General features: G+C 40.2%; 1 long non-coding RNA gene across 1 annotated transcript; it reads left to right on the top strand.

Annotated features, from left to right (window-relative positions):
* The first annotated feature begins 12,234 nt into the window (after window positions 1-12,234).
* LOC131493333 (uncharacterized) lies at window positions 12,235-15,518 on the top strand. Its single transcript, XR_009252570.1, has 3 exons — window positions 12,235-12,285; window positions 15,078-15,143; window positions 15,373-15,518. It is a non-coding gene; the product is annotated as an uncharacterized LOC131493333 (long non-coding RNA).
* The last annotated feature ends 2,024 nt before the right edge of the window (window positions 15,519-17,542 follow it).

Here is a 17,542-nt window from a genome sequence, read left to right as displayed (position 1 = left end):
AATTGTGACCCCCCAAAACCTATAACTTTCTGATAGAACTGGTTTCTTCTTCCTTAGTGATCAGAAAAACCTCCAAGTGAAGGATACAACTAAATTTTTAAGAGACGCCTGGGTGGCTCAGTCGGTTAAGCATCTGACTTCAGCTCAGGTCATGAGCTCACGGTTTGTGGGTTTGAGCCCCGCGTCAAGCCCTGTGCTGACAGTTCAGAGCCTGGAGCCTGCTTCAGATTCTGTGTCTCCCTCTCTCTCTCTGCCCCTCCCCTGCTTGCACTCTGTCTCTGTCTCTCAAAAATAAACAACAAAACATTAAAAAACTAATTTAGAAAAATTTTAAGTGATGGGGCACCTAGGTGGCTCAGTCGGTTAAGCGGCCGACTTCGGCTCAGGTCATGATCTCATGGTTCATGGGTTCGAGCCCCGCGTTGGGCTCTGTGCTGACAGCTCTGAGCCTGGAGCCTGCTTCGGATTCTGTGTGTGTGTCTCTCTCTCCGTTCCTCCCCCGCTCACACTCTGTCTCTGCCTCTGTCAAAAATAAATACAGCATAAAAAAAATTAAAAAAAAAGATTTTAAGTGAATTGCTGCACAATGCAATGCACACCCTATTTGCACTGAGGAGGAGTCACTGTGAGGCTCAGTTTGCCCAGCAACCATAGGCAGTTCCCTTACTTTCTCTATGTTTCTGGTCCACAAACCAGATGGATAATCTCTCCCTCACAGTTCTGAAGCTTAAGTGAGGTAATATATATGAAAATAAGTAGCAGATGGTGCTGTTTCTCCCAGTACCCTCTGCTCCAGCCATTCATCCACCCCGGCTACACCTCAGAACCAGTTCTGCAGACTCCACTCCAGATCTACTGGACCAAAATCCAAGGGCTGTGGCTTAGGCATGTGGACTTTTCATAGATTTTCCTAAAACAACCACCATGATGCAGTGTGTGCCCAGGAGAGGGGGCCACATGGAGGCTCCTGATACAAATTTTATAGCCAAAATCCCCACAACAAGATGAATAATGGCTGTTCTTTGGCTCTCTTCAGGACTTCTGGGGAAAGCGACATCTTTTATTTCAATCCCCCTCTTCTGTGAGCAAGGGTCCTGAGGGCTGAAGCCTGGCAGAAGTGTTAGAGCCAAACCCCCAGCACAAGGTATCATTGGCCCAAGGGAGACTCCCTGATGGCCCTCCTCTGCCCACCCCCGCCATCCAGTGTAAACTAGGCACCTCTTGTAAGTGCTCACCTGCACCTCATGCAAGATTCTGTCCTCATGTTCCTCAAATCTCATATTCTTTCTCCCTACACCTCTCTTCCCAGACTGTGAGCTCCTTCAGATAGGAATGTGTCTTAACTCATCTTAGAATCCCTAACACATGTATTACAGGTGCTCAGCACATGATAAAAGAATCCTTCCCTTCTTTCTGTCTTTTCATTTCTTATTATCTTGTCTTGGATTAGTGGTTATACCCTTCCTGGTCTTATGGGGAAGGGGTAGGGGATGCTCCAAAATAGAGGATGAGATCATTTTGCTGAGAATTTTGCGAAATGGTCATCAGGAAGAAAGCTAAATGAGGTAAGGAAACTAACATGTATTGAGTGTGCACTACATGCCAAGCAACATGGTAGAGAGCCTCATCAGTGTTTCTTATTTACTTCCTTCAACCCTTCATTCCTAAAAGTGTGTGCTCTCACTAAAGCACTCACACATTAATCCACACAATGACTTCAAGTCAAAAACTTGACTGAACTTGAGCAAATTACATAAGCAAATTAATTACATGTTACAGGGGTACCAAAATAGGTTTTTAAAAAGAATGACACCCATGCTGCTGATCCCTAATCCCAAGAAAGCAAATCCAACATCAGAAGTCAAGAGCCCATTATTTGTATCTGCATCACCCACCCCTAGGCAATAGGTCAGAGAATTGCGATAATTATATGCTTTCTGGTTAATTATCTGAGATGAAACATCCTACAGATATGTAAAATGTCAGTGGATCCTGCATTTTGGTGCCAGCTATCACAGGAATCTCTTACAAATTTCCCTGCTGCTCAGCAAGGGTCAAACAGACCATATATCAGAGTGTGCCGGACTAGAGAATTCCCATACTCTGCCTGGAGCCCTTCTCCTACTACCACTAGCTTCAGCGTCACTCTCAACCTCCACCTGGGCCTCTACATGTTCATTATTTCAGTGTGGGTCCCTATCCCTTGCTCTTCCATCACACCATCCATAGGCCCAATCTCACCTTTACCAGTGGCTATCTAGGGTCCCTGAAAATTAAGGGTAGTGGGCTAAAAGCATGAAGAGAGGGACACCCCTATGTATATACTTGTGAACAAAATACCTTCTATACCTTCCCTTCCAATTAGATCTGTTGTGAAATTTTTGGCCAGAACAGATGAGGCAGACATTACTGACTGCCTCCTCAATGTATTCAGACAACCCTCTCCTTTACTAATAGAATGTCCATGAAGCCATGGTCTCAGGAAAGCAACATAGTACTAACCTACAAGAGGAACTCTGCCGGAGGCTTCAAAGAAAGGTTTCCTCCATAATGGAGGAAATGGAGATGAAGTATCCTTTCTGCCTTTGGATATTGTCATGTGAGGACACTATGCTTGTAGCTGCTATAGCTATTTTGTTCCCAGGAAAGGAAAGGCAAGAAATCTGAAAGAAGCTGACCTGGAGCCCAATTAACCAATTCTAATACTATGTGAGAAAATTAATTCTTTATTGGTTAAATTGCTTTTAGCTGGGTATTCTGTTACAGTCAAAAACATCCTCACCAATTCAATGGAAAAGCCAAGAACGTCTAGTCCACCATTCATACTTAGGGCCTGCATAGATGACAAGACATACACAACAGGAATACATTTGTGCTTTCAATATTTCTGGTTTCGTGGCCAGCATAAGTTTGTTTGAGGGGACTTAAACCAGGCCCCTCCAATAAGCTTGTGGAAATGGTCCAAAACATCCTGAGATATATATTAAGATGAATATTAACTATGACCAGCTTCTGTCTGGCAACCTCAGCATCTTAGAACCCTGTGCAATATTGAAAAAATAGGCCTATGTGCCTTACAACAGATTTTTCAGTTGGGAAAGAATTCTATGCCATAAGCATCAATTATATTTGAACCTATTCCTCTAGGGTATAGAAATCAAGACAGAGATTACAGACTCCTATAATTTTAAAGTGGGAAAAAAGTTGGAGATCATCTATACCAAACATTTTATTTTTTTTCAACTTTTTTTTTTTTTTTTTTTTTTTTTTGGGACAGAGAGAGACAGAGCATGAACGGGGGAGGGGCAGAGAGAGAGGGAGACACAGAATCGGAAACACGCTCCAGGCTCCAAGCCATCAGCCCAGAGCCTGACGCGGGGCTCGAACTCACGGACCGCGAGATCGTGACCTGGCTGAAGTCGGACGCTTAACCGACTGCGCCACCCAGGCGCCCCCCAAACATTTTATTTTACAGGTGAGAAAACAAATTGCCTGACTTATTTCCTACAAACAATTACTGACACCATTAAAACTAACAAAATTCTCACTTTTTAGTATGAGGGAGAATTTCTTCAATAACTTTCAGACCATCTATTTCAAACAAGACAGTTTATTTCTACTAGGTGCTTGGAATGTAGGATTCTTTTTTCAGTGTCTGTCGAGCAGCCCAGAAAGAATGAACTCATGCAAAAGGAAAATAATCTCACTACTGTATGCTCTCAAGATGTCATATGAAAGAGAGGCTGGGTTGCTGTCCCAGGCTGTCATGTTTGTGAATGAGTGTGTCAGGATAAATTATTCCTTCAAGCAATTAAACCAGAATGAGTAAGCTAAATCTGCATTTGTGCGTAGTTGAGTCCTTCCTTTCCTAGTACTTTACAAACATGTGAGTGTATGTTTGTTAACCACGTATAGAATATTGTCTTCCTACACCCATTTTACCAAATACTTATATCTCCACTCACTGGGGAGGATTTGGGCCCTGCTCCCCCCTCAATTCTAAAATGAAATAATTCTGTCTTTAAGTCTTTAAGTCAAACTCAGTTGCCCTTCTCGCCCTGGGAAACTAGGAAGAGAATGCCCCACCCCCAACTCTATTTCCTGCCTCCTCCTCTGTGCTGTTCCCAGTAAGCTGCCTGCCCTCAGCAATCACAAGTCTCAATGCCTGGAGGGGAGGCAAGACCTAGATAGTGTTCAGCGTTTACAACAAGCAACATGGGTAACGTTCCTATCAAAGGAATGACATTTGTACTTTGGGAAGGTATATACACACTGAAAAACTGGAATGAATTTGAGAAGTTTTACAATGTTTCAGCTGAAACAATATAACTTGTAATGGGAAAAAAATGAAAAGTATCACTTACCCTTCAGTGAGCATAAACCTCACCCTCAGAAAGCCACCACCCTTGGGTGACTTCAAGAGTATAAGTATGTGGGAAAAATAAAACTTGAGTGCAAATCTCTTAGGAAGAGGTAACAGGTTGATTTACATGCATAGTCAGATCGAATATGAATAACATTGTACCGGAAACTGTGTTTGGATAATGGGGTCAAAAGAGCCTGGTGGGAGTAAGAAGCCTGGTGGTGTGTACATGCCAAAAAGTGAAGAAATCAACAACAGAAAGAGGATCTGAAATAAAGGAAGTCTCCCTTCGGCTCCCTCCCAGATTTTGCCTGTGAACATAATTAAACATGACACTTCTCAGGGGCTTCAGAATATGAGTTAGAGAAGCAGACAGTGTGTTTCCTTCCAAAAAGGTGGTCTGCCCCACCTCTCTCTAGGCAGCAAACCAAAACCACTTGTTTGCATCCATCTCTATCATATAGTTTTTAACCAAAGCTTAGAGATGTTTCTCTAAAGAAGATGTGTGAATGGAATATGTAACGGATCTGGTCTGTGTTCCTGGTTCCTAACACAGAGCTTTGAAATCTCTTTGAGTTTTGTTAGTGTTATAGGCCGAATTGTGTCACCTCCAAATTCATGGTCAACCTAAGACTTCAGCAGTCCTAACCTCCATTCCTTCAGAATGTGACTGCATTTGGAGATAGGGTCTTTAGAGAGGTAAATTAAATGAGGTCCTAGGGTGGGCTTAATCCAATATGACTGGTGTCCTTATAAGAATAGGATATGAATACATGAAAGCACATAGAGGGGGGAAGACCCTGTGAAGACAGAGAGAGAAGATGGCCATCTACAAGCCAAGGAGAGAGGCCTCAGAAGAAACTGGCCTTGCCAGGGCTTTGATCTTAGACTTCTAGCCTCCAGAATTATGGGAAAATATATTTCCATTATTTAAGCCATGTGTTATGGCACACTAATACACTGACTGATAGAAGTGTCTTTGTAATGCTGTGACTCCTGGTGGATGCCTAGATAACTTCAGGGTGAGAGCTGGCCACCAGAAAGACCAATCACATGATTAGAGGGTTGGAACTTTGGACAGATGGACCTCCAGAGAGGGCAGGGGTGCTAGAGATTGAGTTCAATCATGTGTCCAATGATTTAACCAATCATGACTAAGTAATGAAACCCCGGTAAAAACTCTGGACTCAATCTTGGAGGAGCTTCCTGGTTGATGAACATATTGGTGTGCTGAGAAGCTCATATGCCAGGATTCCATGAGGAAAGGACACAAAGAAGCTCTATAGCCCCTTCCCCAGATCTTGTCCTATGTGTGTCTTCCGTATGGCCATTCCTGATTTATATCCTTTATAATGAAACTATAATGGTAAATAGTAACAGTTTTAGTAAGTTCAGTGAGGTATTCTAGCAAATTATTGAACCTAAAGGGGTCACAGGAACCCCAGCATTTATGGCTGGCCTTCAGAAGTAATAGTAGCCCCTGAGACTTGTGGCTGGTGTCTGAAGAGGGGCAGTCCTGTGAAAGATTGAGCCTTTAAACACATGGGTTCTGGTGCTAACTCTGGGTGGTTAGTGCCAGAACTGAACTGAAGGACACCCAGAGGGTGTCAAAGACTTGAAGTCAGAATAATAATAGTCAGAGAACTCGGTCATTTGAACTCTTTCCACAGTGTATTTTTCCTACTGTTCTAAGTGCAAAGCATTCAGAAACATTCCTCTGAAATTATTTAAGGTTCCTCAGACTGCAAAGTGAAGCTGAGTAGACATTAAATGCAGCTGACCAGATGATTTTTGTGGTCTCATATGAAATCAAATACTGAAAATATAATACCAATTCTGGATTATTTTGAAAATTCTTCAAACACTCATAGTTTAATATGAATAAAAATAATATTTACTATTATATAAATTTTGCTTATAATATCATAGTGAAATGGTCTTATGTCAAGTAACTCTCTGATAAACATTTCACACAGACTACAGCCTTTTTATGATATTACCTAAAGTTTCATGGTAGAAACTTAGATCATTTTTTTTCAAGATCTGGCTTCTGATCAACATTTATGGTGGGAAACAATAAATTCTAACTCTGATGTTTATTATTTTTCTTCAAAGATAAAATAAGAACACTTAAAAACAAAAAAGGATGGTTTTAGACTAATAAAGAATTACCTGAGACAATAAAAGATCTAGACTACTTTGTAAAGTATGTTAAATAACAACGCTGTTAAAATTTTCCTATAATTGTTGGGTAAACAGAAATGTACTGTCTTGAGATGGAAAGAGGAAGTAGAGTTTGGGAATGTCTTTGATAAAGCACAGAAAGGGATATACATTTAGAAAGACAAACCATTTAATAGCATAATGACCATGAAAGTTCTCACCTAGGCATGGGGTGATGCTGCTCTAGGAATCGTCCTCCTAACCAGAAGTGGAGAACAACAGAAAGAGAAAGGAAGAATACTAATCATTCTACCTCCCAAATATTTTCATAAGCAATATGTTGCTCATCCAGACAATCCAAAATGCTGGTGAAAGCAACAATCTGACTTGCTAAAATAACAAGTCTCTAACCTTGAGATTTTTGCTGAACTTACATTTTCAAGTGAAGAAGGTGTGAGTTTGAGAGATAATTTGTTGCTATCTGAAATGAGAGCATTAGAGTAAAACTTCCAATGCTTTCCATGCTTGAAAGCTACACTTTCATTATTTTTAAGGTTGACACTCGGTAGTTCTAAGATTGCCAAAAATTCTTGGAAATAGTCAGGAAGAACACTCATGATTTCCCTCAGCAGAAGCAAAAGAATTGTATAAGTGGATTTTAAGTCAAATGATGTCCAAACTCTTTTCTTCTGGGAAAGAAACAAAGCAGCCCAAACCTGGTATAGATGTGGCACAAATGGGAAAACATCAAGGTCAAAACCATTACTCCTTTAGTCTCCTAGCCTAAGAACATAGCTGTAGTGAGTTGGAATAAGATTTGACTCCAAATAAAATGAGAATGAAGTGATGTTTTTCCAGGAAACTAGTTAAGGAATTAAGAGGAATGTGGAGGCTATGGCTATTAAAATAAAATTTAGTTGAAGTCAATCAAGTATTTAAAAGATAAAAACAATTGTTTACAGTGAGTGAGAAGGCCCCAGTCTATAGTGACCTAAAGGGAAAATCTACAATATAATGAGGTGTCCTCCAACTCCAATCATAATTTGAGGAGTCTCAAGAAACAGAAGAAATGTACATAACCTGTCACTTTTTATGGCAGTGAGTAACAATCAGTTATTTGTAATTACCTTAGAATGGGTTGGCTCTGTTTCAGATTCTGTGTCTCCCTCTCTCTCTGCCCCTCCCCTGTTCATGCTCTGTCTCTCTCTGTCTCAAAAATAAATAAACGTTAAAAAAAAATCTTTTTTAATTAAATAAATAAATAAATAAATAAATATGGGGCGCCTGGGTGGCGCAGTCGGTTAAGCGTCCGACTTCAGCCAGGTCACGATCTCACGGTCTGTGAGTTCGAGCCCCGCGTCAGGCTCTGGGCTGATGGCTCAGAGCCTGGAGCCTGTTTCCGATTCTGTGTCTCCCTCTCTCTCTGTCCCTCCCCCGTTCATGCTCTGTCTCTCTCTGTCCCAAAAAATAAAATAAACGTTGAAAAAAAAATAAATAAATAAACAAATAAATAAATAAAATTTAAAAAAAAAGAATGGGTTGGCTCCCCAAAATCAGGTATATATGCATACATTGCTCAATTTAGGTTATGGCTACATAGATAGTCAATGAACAATTCATTTTACTTTTCTGTGTTGAAATTTTTTTATGGTAAAATATGTCAAAAAATTTTAAAGGTAAAAAGCTAATTGAACAAGAAGGATTTGAAAAAAAACTGTATAACGGCTAGATAATTCAAATATCCCAGTAGCTGGTGCCAAAAAGAACCAAATATGATTAAGACTCTTCTAAAACTTGGTTAAAAGGCACTAATGAAGACTACTTTCTCTCCTAGGCTTATTATAAGGGCTTACATATTTTTATTATATGCTGAGAACTGAGACCCCTGGGAAATGAGGGAAGTGAATAAATTTTCACTGTAGTCTATTAAACATAAAGATGTTTTGGTGTTTGTGTTTACACTAAAGAGATATACAGTATCTGTCAATGAAAATAAGGAAATTCTAAGACCATCAGGTATGTGCCCAGCTCTGCAGATGATATACGCCCCCAGAGGATTCATACTTGGGCAAGAAAATGAGACTATACACAACATAATTAGAAATGATATAAAATACAGAGCTAAATTAAATACAATTTTGGATTAAAATGTACTCCAGATACACAAACATAGGGCATATCTGGTAGACATTAGAATAATGGTCCCTAAAAGATATCCATGTCTTAACCTCTGAGAACATGTTACTTGCCATGGCAGAAGAGAATCTGTAGGTGTGATTAAATTAAGGATGTTGAGATGAAGAGATTACCTGATATTATTATGGTGGTATTACTACAATCACAAAGGACCTTGTAAGAGGGCAGCAGGAGATTCAGAGATGTGACAAAAGAAGCAGATGTTGGAATGGTGTGGGACAACAAGCCAAAGAATGTGAGCAGCCTCTAGAAACTAGAAAAGGGAAAGAAACTGATTCTCCCCCAGAATCTCCATAAGGAACCTTGCCAACTCCTTTTAGATTTCTAACTTCCAGAAGTGTAAAATAATAGATTTCTGTTGTTTTTAAGCCATTAAATATATGGTAATTTGTTTAGCAGCAATCAAAAACTAATACATCATATTATAAATGGGGTGCTATAGCAGTCCGGAAGGAGAGAGATTAATATTTATTAAATAGAGAGGAATTTATGGGGGAGAAGAGATATGTGAAAGGCTTTAAAGACCATGTCTTTTGGGGATTCCCTTTGAAAGCATGTAACAGAAAGCTATTATAATGTTGTAAACAAATAGAGCCACTTATTGTTTCCATACTACAAGGAATCTGAAAGAGAACGAGCTACACTGGCAAGTGACTCTATGACATCAAATCTTCAGGCTCCTTTTAACTTTTAGTTCCTCCATCCTTAGCTTGTGGTTTTCAGTTTTATGGTTGCCTCATAGCCACAAGACGGCTGCTCCTTCTCTGGCCTAATATCTTCATCCCAGATAGGAAGAAGAAAGCAAAAAGAGGAAGAAGTGGTATCTGTATCAGGAAAGCAAAAATTTCCTGACAGTCTCCAGCAGATAAACCAGACTTGTGTTATATAACCTCTCTTAGCCCCAAGGAAAACTGGCAAAATAAAAATGCTCCAAATAAAACTAGGATTTTGTTAGTAATGAAGAAGAGGAGAATATACACTACGTAGGCAACTAAGAGTATCTGAAACAAAGGACTTAAAGTTTTGAATAGTTGCAGAAGCCAAGATGGCATTTTATTTTTTTTTTTTTTAAATTTTTTTTTTCAACGTTTTTTATTTATTTTGGGGACAGAGAGAGACAGAGCATGAACGGGGGAGGGGCAGAGAGAGAGGGAGACACAGAATCAGAAGCAGGCTCCAGGCTCCGAGCCATCAGCCCAGAGCCTGACGCGGGGCTCGAACTCACGGACCGCGAGATCGTGACCTGGCTGAAGTCGGACGCTTAACCGACTGCGCCACCCAGGCGCCCCAAGATGGCATTTTATTTATTTTTTTTTTCAACGTTTTTTTTTTTTTTTTTTTTATTCATTTTTGGGACAGAGAGAGACAGAGCATGAACGGGGGAGGGGCAGAGAGAGAGGGAGACACAGAATCGGAAACAGGCTCCAGGCTCCGAGCCATCAGCCCAGAGCCTGACGCGGGGCTCGAACTCACGGACCGTGAGATCGTGACCTGGCTGAAGTCGGACGCTTAACCGACTGCGCCACCCAGGCGCCCCCCAAGATGGCATTTTAAATAAGACAGAGCATCACAAACTCAGGTGGAAGTAAACTTTGAAGTGGGTAAGAGAGAAGACCATTATCACTGACTCTAGTACCTGATTCTCCTATCTTAGCATGGTTCTCATGCCCATAAATTTCCTGTGTCTTTATGCTTTGTGGTATTATCAACAAGAAAGCACTCTTTCTACTTCCCCACCATGTGAAAACTCCCCGAGCTAGAGAAACTTCCAGGATCCTCTTCCCTCTTCTCTCTTCCATTTTCTTCTTCCCAAAAAGAGAGGGTATGCTGATATGGACAGGTAAAGAGCAAGGACATTTCCTGGGCAACCATTTTAGGAGCATAATCAAAGTATGATCAGTCTCTCTCTCTCTCTCTTTCTCTCTCTCTCTCTCTCTCTACCCCCTCCACCTCCCAACATCCTCCTCTGTCTCTCGTTCTCTCTCTCTCTCCTGAGTCCATCATGAAAAAATATTTTTAGGGTGCCTGGGTGGCTCAGTCAGTTAAGTGCTTGACTCCTGATTTTGGCTTAGGTCATGATCTCACAGTTGTGAGATCGGCTCTGTGCTGGGTGTGGAGACTGCTTAAGATTCTCTCTCTCCCTCTCCTGCCCCTCCCCCTCTCATGTTTCTCCCCCTCCCTCTCTCCCTCTCTCTCCCTTCCTCCCTTCCCATCCCCCCTCACCAAAAAAAAAGAATTTTTTTTTCCTGGTGATTTCCCTTAGGGATAACTAGAGTGGATAGCTAAAGCCAGATGTGTTTTAAGTTAACAGGAACGTCTCCTTTACTTTTCTTCAGACTGCTTGTTAAGATGATGCCAGAAGAGATGGTAAAAGAATTTGTGCATTGGAGTTTGCCATTTCTTGATGCTGGAAATCCCCTTGCCACCATATGAACAGCCCAGGCCACCCTCAGGAGGAAGAGAGACAATGTAGAAATGGGCCCAAGCTATTCCCTGCCATCCTTGCTGAATCCCCTGACGTGTGAGCAAGGTCATTCTAGACCATCCACTCCAGCTGAGCCAGTCTAGACCCGAAGAACTGTCCAGCCAACCCACCAAATCCTGAGGAATAACAAATGTTTATTGCTTTAAGTCACTAAGTTTTGGAATCATTTGTTATGTAGCAAAAATTAACTGATATACTGATTCTCCTTGGATTCAGCTTTCTCCACTAGCAGAACAGTAAAATGCTCAGGGCCAAGAGTCGGGTATGGACAGAGGGAGAGTCCAGGGAGGCCACTCATAGACCATGTATACCTAAGACTCTGCCTGAGCAAAGGGACTTCTGCATAGTCTGGTCTTCTTCTAGGAAGCAATTTGCAGTTTGAGTCCGAAGCTCAAAATATTAAAGAGTGTCATTTCCTTGGCCTCGTACTATGGATTGGAATTAAGGAAGAGGACTGTAGCAACAAAGGACTTAGGTGTTTGGATCCCAGACCAAATACCACCACCCCACCCATAAACTTACAATTGTGAGTAGGAATTTATGGGAAAAAAGATTAGATAAATAAAATGGATCCAAATTACAGAGAACTTATGAAAAGCTAGCATGAGGAAAGACAGGAAAAGGAAAGCAGGATTTTTATTTTTTTTTTAATTTTTTTTTTAATGTTTGTTTATTTTTGAGACAGAGAGAGACAGAGCATGAACGGGGGAGGGTCAGAGAGAGAGAGACACAGAATCTGAAACAGGCTCCAGGCTCTGAGCTGTGAGCACAGAGTCCGACGCAGGGCTCAAACTCACGGACTGCGAGATTATGACCTGAGCGGAAGTCAGCCGCCCAACCGACTGAGCCACCCAGGCGCCCCGGAAAGCAGGATTTTTTAAAGACTCATCTACTGGAGCTTTGTAGGGTGTATTTTCAGAAATATAAACTGAAAACAAGGAAGCCACTATGACATTGTCACCATGATTCAGGCATGAAGAGGAAATATAAAAGGCCACTAGAAAATCACTTTAGGGGCGCCTGGGTGGCTCAGTCGGTTGAGTGTCCGACTTCGGCTCAGGTCACGATCTCGTGTTTGGTGAGTTCAAGCCCTGTGTCGGGCTCTGTGCTGACAGCTCATAGCCTGGAGCCTGTTTCAGATTCTGTGTCTCCCTCTCTCTGACCCTCCCCCATTCATGCTCTGTCTCTCTCTGTCTCAAAAATGAATAAAAACGTTAAAAAAAATTAAAAAAAAAAAAAAGAAAATCACTTTAAAGCAAAATGTAGAACTCTCAACAAATATTTTATATAACTCTATAAATTAAACGAAGCAGAGACTGGATGCTATTTACCAATTCTGTTTCTCTTTCCTCTTAGGCCCATAGCTAGTCTACATTTCCCAGACTCCTTTGCAGTTAGGTGTAGCCATGTGACTACATTCTCATTACTGCCCATGTCATGAGGGGAAAAGTGAGGTACTCCACTTCCAGATCTGATCCATAAAGACTTTGGTAGGATTCTCTGCCTTCTCTCTCTTTCCTTATCTACTGGCTAAATGGACAGGATTCCAAGAATATAGAAAAGGGAGGATCTGCAAGATGAAGGAGACTAGGTCTGCAAACAACCATACGGAAGGCTACCCCCTAAGCAGAAACATCTGCTTTGAACTCTGCGGGAGCAAGAATTAAATCTATACTGTATTAAGCCACTGAGATTTGGTGGTTTCTTTGACATAACAGCTAGCATTTCTTACCCTACATAACACAACTATATAACTTCAAACCTAATGATTTATAATATTTTAACAACAAAAAAAGTGGAGAGGGTGCTATATTTTAAAGCACAAGGAATAAAGAACAGGCTAACTTAACAGGACATGTTAATGGAGAACAGCAAATACAATCTGAGACTTTTAAAGATGGAACTTAAAACCCAATATTGGAAGGGCTTATCTCATTAATAAAAAGCAGATACACAAGAAAGGAGGCAGAGAAATGGCAACACTCCAGAGTAAATCACTCCAGAGTAAAGCCCTGTCTGGGAATCCAGGATTCTGATAATACATGCAAATTAGAAAGTATTTAGTCGGGGATAAAAAGAGAAAGAAGACAAATTAAATGGCTGTGGGCATGCTCCATAGAGCACCAAGCTAGATGAAAGTCACTGCTTTCCTAATAAAAATTAAAAATTCAGTGTAGAGTACAATTGCACTAATGACATCAACAGCTTCTAAAAGTCCCCTTCTGCTGCAAATCAAGTATCAGACTCAGTCTTTACTTGCCCTCCCTATAATTTCATCTCTTAGAAGACAGAGGAAGCCACAAAGGGAACTCATGTTCCAGATATAATTCTGAGAACTAAGGGGAATGTGGTGGGTGATGGAATATGACAGGAAGTAACTATGTCACTTTGAATTATTAATATGGAAGGAAAGGAAAGCTGCAAAATTTTGGATGTGTACCATCAGCTAGAGAAAATAGGGTATTTGATTATTTTAGAGAAAAGATAGCTATGACCAGAGACCCTAAAGAGGAATTTGACACAAGAGGGTTCCAATATTTTCAAAGCATTAAATTCTAGGTATACAGCCCTGAAAACCCTGTCCTCGGAGGGAGAAAAGTGGAGAGACATTTAAATAAATCAATGAGATTGCATAAAAGCTCTCTGATTAGCTCAGATTTAAAACTATATGTTGGGGGGGGGGAGGTGGGAATGGATAGAAATATAGATATAAAACCTGGAATAAATAGCTACAGATATAGACTTGGTGAGGGTAGAAATGGCACCTATTGTCCTTAATTCTCTATCCGTAAAAATTGCACCAGAAAATATAAAAACCTCCATAAATAGACCAAAAACTCTAAGGGTAACTACTGTTTCAATAATATGGTATAATCTCAATAGACAGTAGAAAGAAGACATCTCCACTTTTGCTTCCATATTTTCCATCAAAAAGAATGATCTTCAAATATTTAAACTGGGATAAGCAAGTCAAATATTGTAATAAAGGGGAATGATTCTTAAAGTAAATAAGAAGATAGTAATAAGTCATCCAGATTTTTTCAATATGTTTAATTTAAAAACAGTTCAAGAGGACAGACTGTGCATATGTTTGGCTCCCTTTCCACTAGGTCCCATTGATATAGAATAAAAATATACAAATGTAACCCAGGTAAATGCCTGCATTCTTAGTTACATCTTCAATATGGTGTCTTCTTCAAAGAAAAAAATTCTGACATGTAAGTAAAACAGTGACAAGTGCATTCTTAATTAACAGCAAACATCTGTAATGTCCTTTTTTTCTATCACTTCTTCATCTTCTCCACTTCTTCACCTGAGCAGCATCTATCCCTAAAACTCCCAATGTCCCATCACTCTCTCTCCCCTCTCTTTCTCTACCCCTCTGTGTGTGTATGTGTCTGTGTGTGTGTGAGTGTCAACTTTCCCAGATACCTACTCCCTCAGATTCTTGTATTCCCTCCCCTCCCTACACCCCTGCGGTAATATCTCACCACTCTGCAGCTGGAATGTCTGCCTTCCATGTGAACTGCATCAGATCACTACAGAATTTCTGCAAGACCTATTGTCTCCATTTTTTCCTCAAAGAAGGAAATGCATAGAGTTCCCTGAGAAGTATAATTTTCTCACACTAACACATCTTCAAATCTTTATGGAGAATTTGTGATGAAGAAAATCCTCATTATCCAAAAAGAATAATCTATAGATGTGATGAAATAAGACAAGGTAGCAATCAGACAAATGTTTTTGACAGTTTTTGATGGAAAGTGAGTCAAATCATACTGACAGAGTTGGAAAAAAACTAATGAACAAGCAAATAAAACTCCCAGAAGCTTAGAATTCCGGAGGCAGCAGACTAATTTTTCTTTACAGAACCAAGAGGTCCAACTCAAGGATGGCAGGCAGAGAATGCAGCATTCCAACTGGGGCAACAATCAAGTAAGAAGTCAGTGAGATGCACTACTGTCCCTGTCAGGTAAAAGCAAACCACTCTGCTGGTCTTTGCTACTCAGTTGAGAGAAACAACATATTTTCCAGATCAATAGCTGCACACCAGATGTGAGACACTGTGTCAATTGATTCTAGCAAAAAGAAAGTATTAGGAACAATAGATGAAATTAAACTCACAACCTTATTAAGTTTACAATATTTTACTCTGATCATCTAGGATCCATCTGTCTTCTGCATGGGCCAAATAGACAAGATAAATGAAGAAGTAATAGGTATCACCATCCATGCATCTTTCAAGCCCTTGATGGGAGCGGTAATCTCTGTAGTTACCCTATATATTCAATATTGCTTTTGGTTTATAAATTTGTGCTTTCTACTGAAATAAATCTTAAATTACACTTCAGAATGAATATTTTGCTAGTTTTTTAATATGTCTATTCAAACTACACATTCAGGTCCTGGGGAAATAACCACAAGACAGATCTGTGGATCCACTGGGCCCACTGTGATAGACACTTGGGGGAAACTCCATTTAACACCTGCATTAGTCAAGACTGTCAATGCTATGCAGCAGTAACAACTCCAAATACTGGTGCCTTACAAAAACAAAGCATAATTTTCTATTTATGTTATATATCATCATTGATTGGGTATAGCTCTATCCTACACTGTCTTCACTCCAGGAGTCAGGCTAATAGCTGCCATCTGGAGCATTGTCTATCTTGTGAGAGAAGAAAAAGAACATGGCAAAACATTTTTAAAAATGTGTCTGAAGGCTGTTATCCAGAAGTGACATATGTCACTCCTGCCCTAATTTCATCAGTCAAAGCAAATCACACAGCCAAACATGGCATAATATAATCATTCCATCATGAAGGCACTTCAAGGAGAAAAAATGTAGTATTTGGCAAATAGTGATAAAACCCACTACATCATCTGACCTGTATGGCCTTCCACCCTGACTGATGGATCACAGTGGCATTTGGATCCCTAGGAAGTAGTTTCAGCCCAGAGGCAGTGGACAGTAATCCCAGAAAAGTCTGGGAAATTTTCTATAGAAGATGTACAATATACAGTTATAAAAATGTCATAGGAGTCTTCCTCCAGGAGATAGACCTTCCCTTCTAATCAAGGGGTTCCAGATTTGAGAACCAGCTCAGGTCTAGAAATAGTAAATACCATTAGCTCACCACTGTGATTAAAATTAAGCCTCTACTCACAGAACTACAACTTTTCTATTTCATATATGAGGTAAAGCCTTACCACATAAAAATAAAGTTTCCCATCTCTATCAGTCTTAGAGATCAATTTTTCATGTCTTCATGATCAAATAGCCATCTTTAAAAATGCCTGTAGATTAAACCATTCTAATTATCACTATTCGGTCTCAGGCTCACCTTGTCTTGGCATTATCCACTGCCACTCTGTCACTGAGATCCATCATCCACATGGAAATCAAAGAGTCTATTTCTATGGCAGCATCTTCAGCTGTCACCTCCATCCTTCAAGGACAGACACTAGAACACTTTCAAAGTGCTCCTCTAACTAATGTCTTTCCCCAAGTTTTGATAAAGGTAAAATCCTCTGAAAGGATGTTATTAGTTTACTAGGGTTGTCATAACAAAATATCACAGATGGGATGACTGAAACAACGTAAATTTGTTTTCTCATAGTTCTGGAAGCTGGAAGTCAAGATCGAGGTTTCAGCAGGCTTGGTTTTTGTTGAGACCTATTTCTTGCATCCCTGGTATCTCTTCCTCTTCTTATAAGAATACCAGTTATATTGGGTTAGGGCACCACCCTTTATGACCTCATTTAACCTTAACTGCCTCTTTAAGGGCCCTGGCTCCAAATATAGTTACAATGGGTGTTAGGGCTTTGACACATGAATGGGGAGGGGGCACAGTTCAGTCCATAATACACTCTTTCCTAATATGTCCTAACTTTCAAATATTAGACTTCTTGAGGTAGTGAATTCACTTGTTTTGCAGTTCTTCAGTGTGCAAGATCAAAGTTTTGGTCTGAATTTCGTAATATTGGTCCTATAATTCTAAAAGATGAGATTTTATTTTGGGCAGTCACAGAAACACTCTATAGTTTTCTGAGAATGTCTTAAGCAGTAATTTTACAACCCTGAGGTCATCATTTCTTTCTGTAACCTCTCCAGTGCACTCAGAAATATCCAATCTACTAGTTCCTTTAGTCCTCACTCCAACAGCATCCAAATATTGCAGCAGCTAAAACTGTACCATTGGCCTCCCAAAACTGTACCATTAATATTAGGCACTTCATGCTATGCAAGTACAGGTAATAATTTATGCAACTATTTTGTCAGTAGTTAATAATAATCACACTAAGTAGGTCATCACTACTTCAAATCTTAGCAA

The sequence above is a fragment of the Neofelis nebulosa genome, chromosome 2 (genome assembly GCF_028018385.1).
Source record: "Neofelis nebulosa isolate mNeoNeb1 chromosome 2, mNeoNeb1.pri, whole genome shotgun sequence".
NCBI classification, from domain to species: Eukaryota; Metazoa; Chordata; class Mammalia; order Carnivora; family Felidae; genus Neofelis; species Neofelis nebulosa.
The sequence above is the reverse complement of the archived record's forward strand: the minus strand, read 5'-3'. Positions and strand labels throughout refer to the sequence as shown.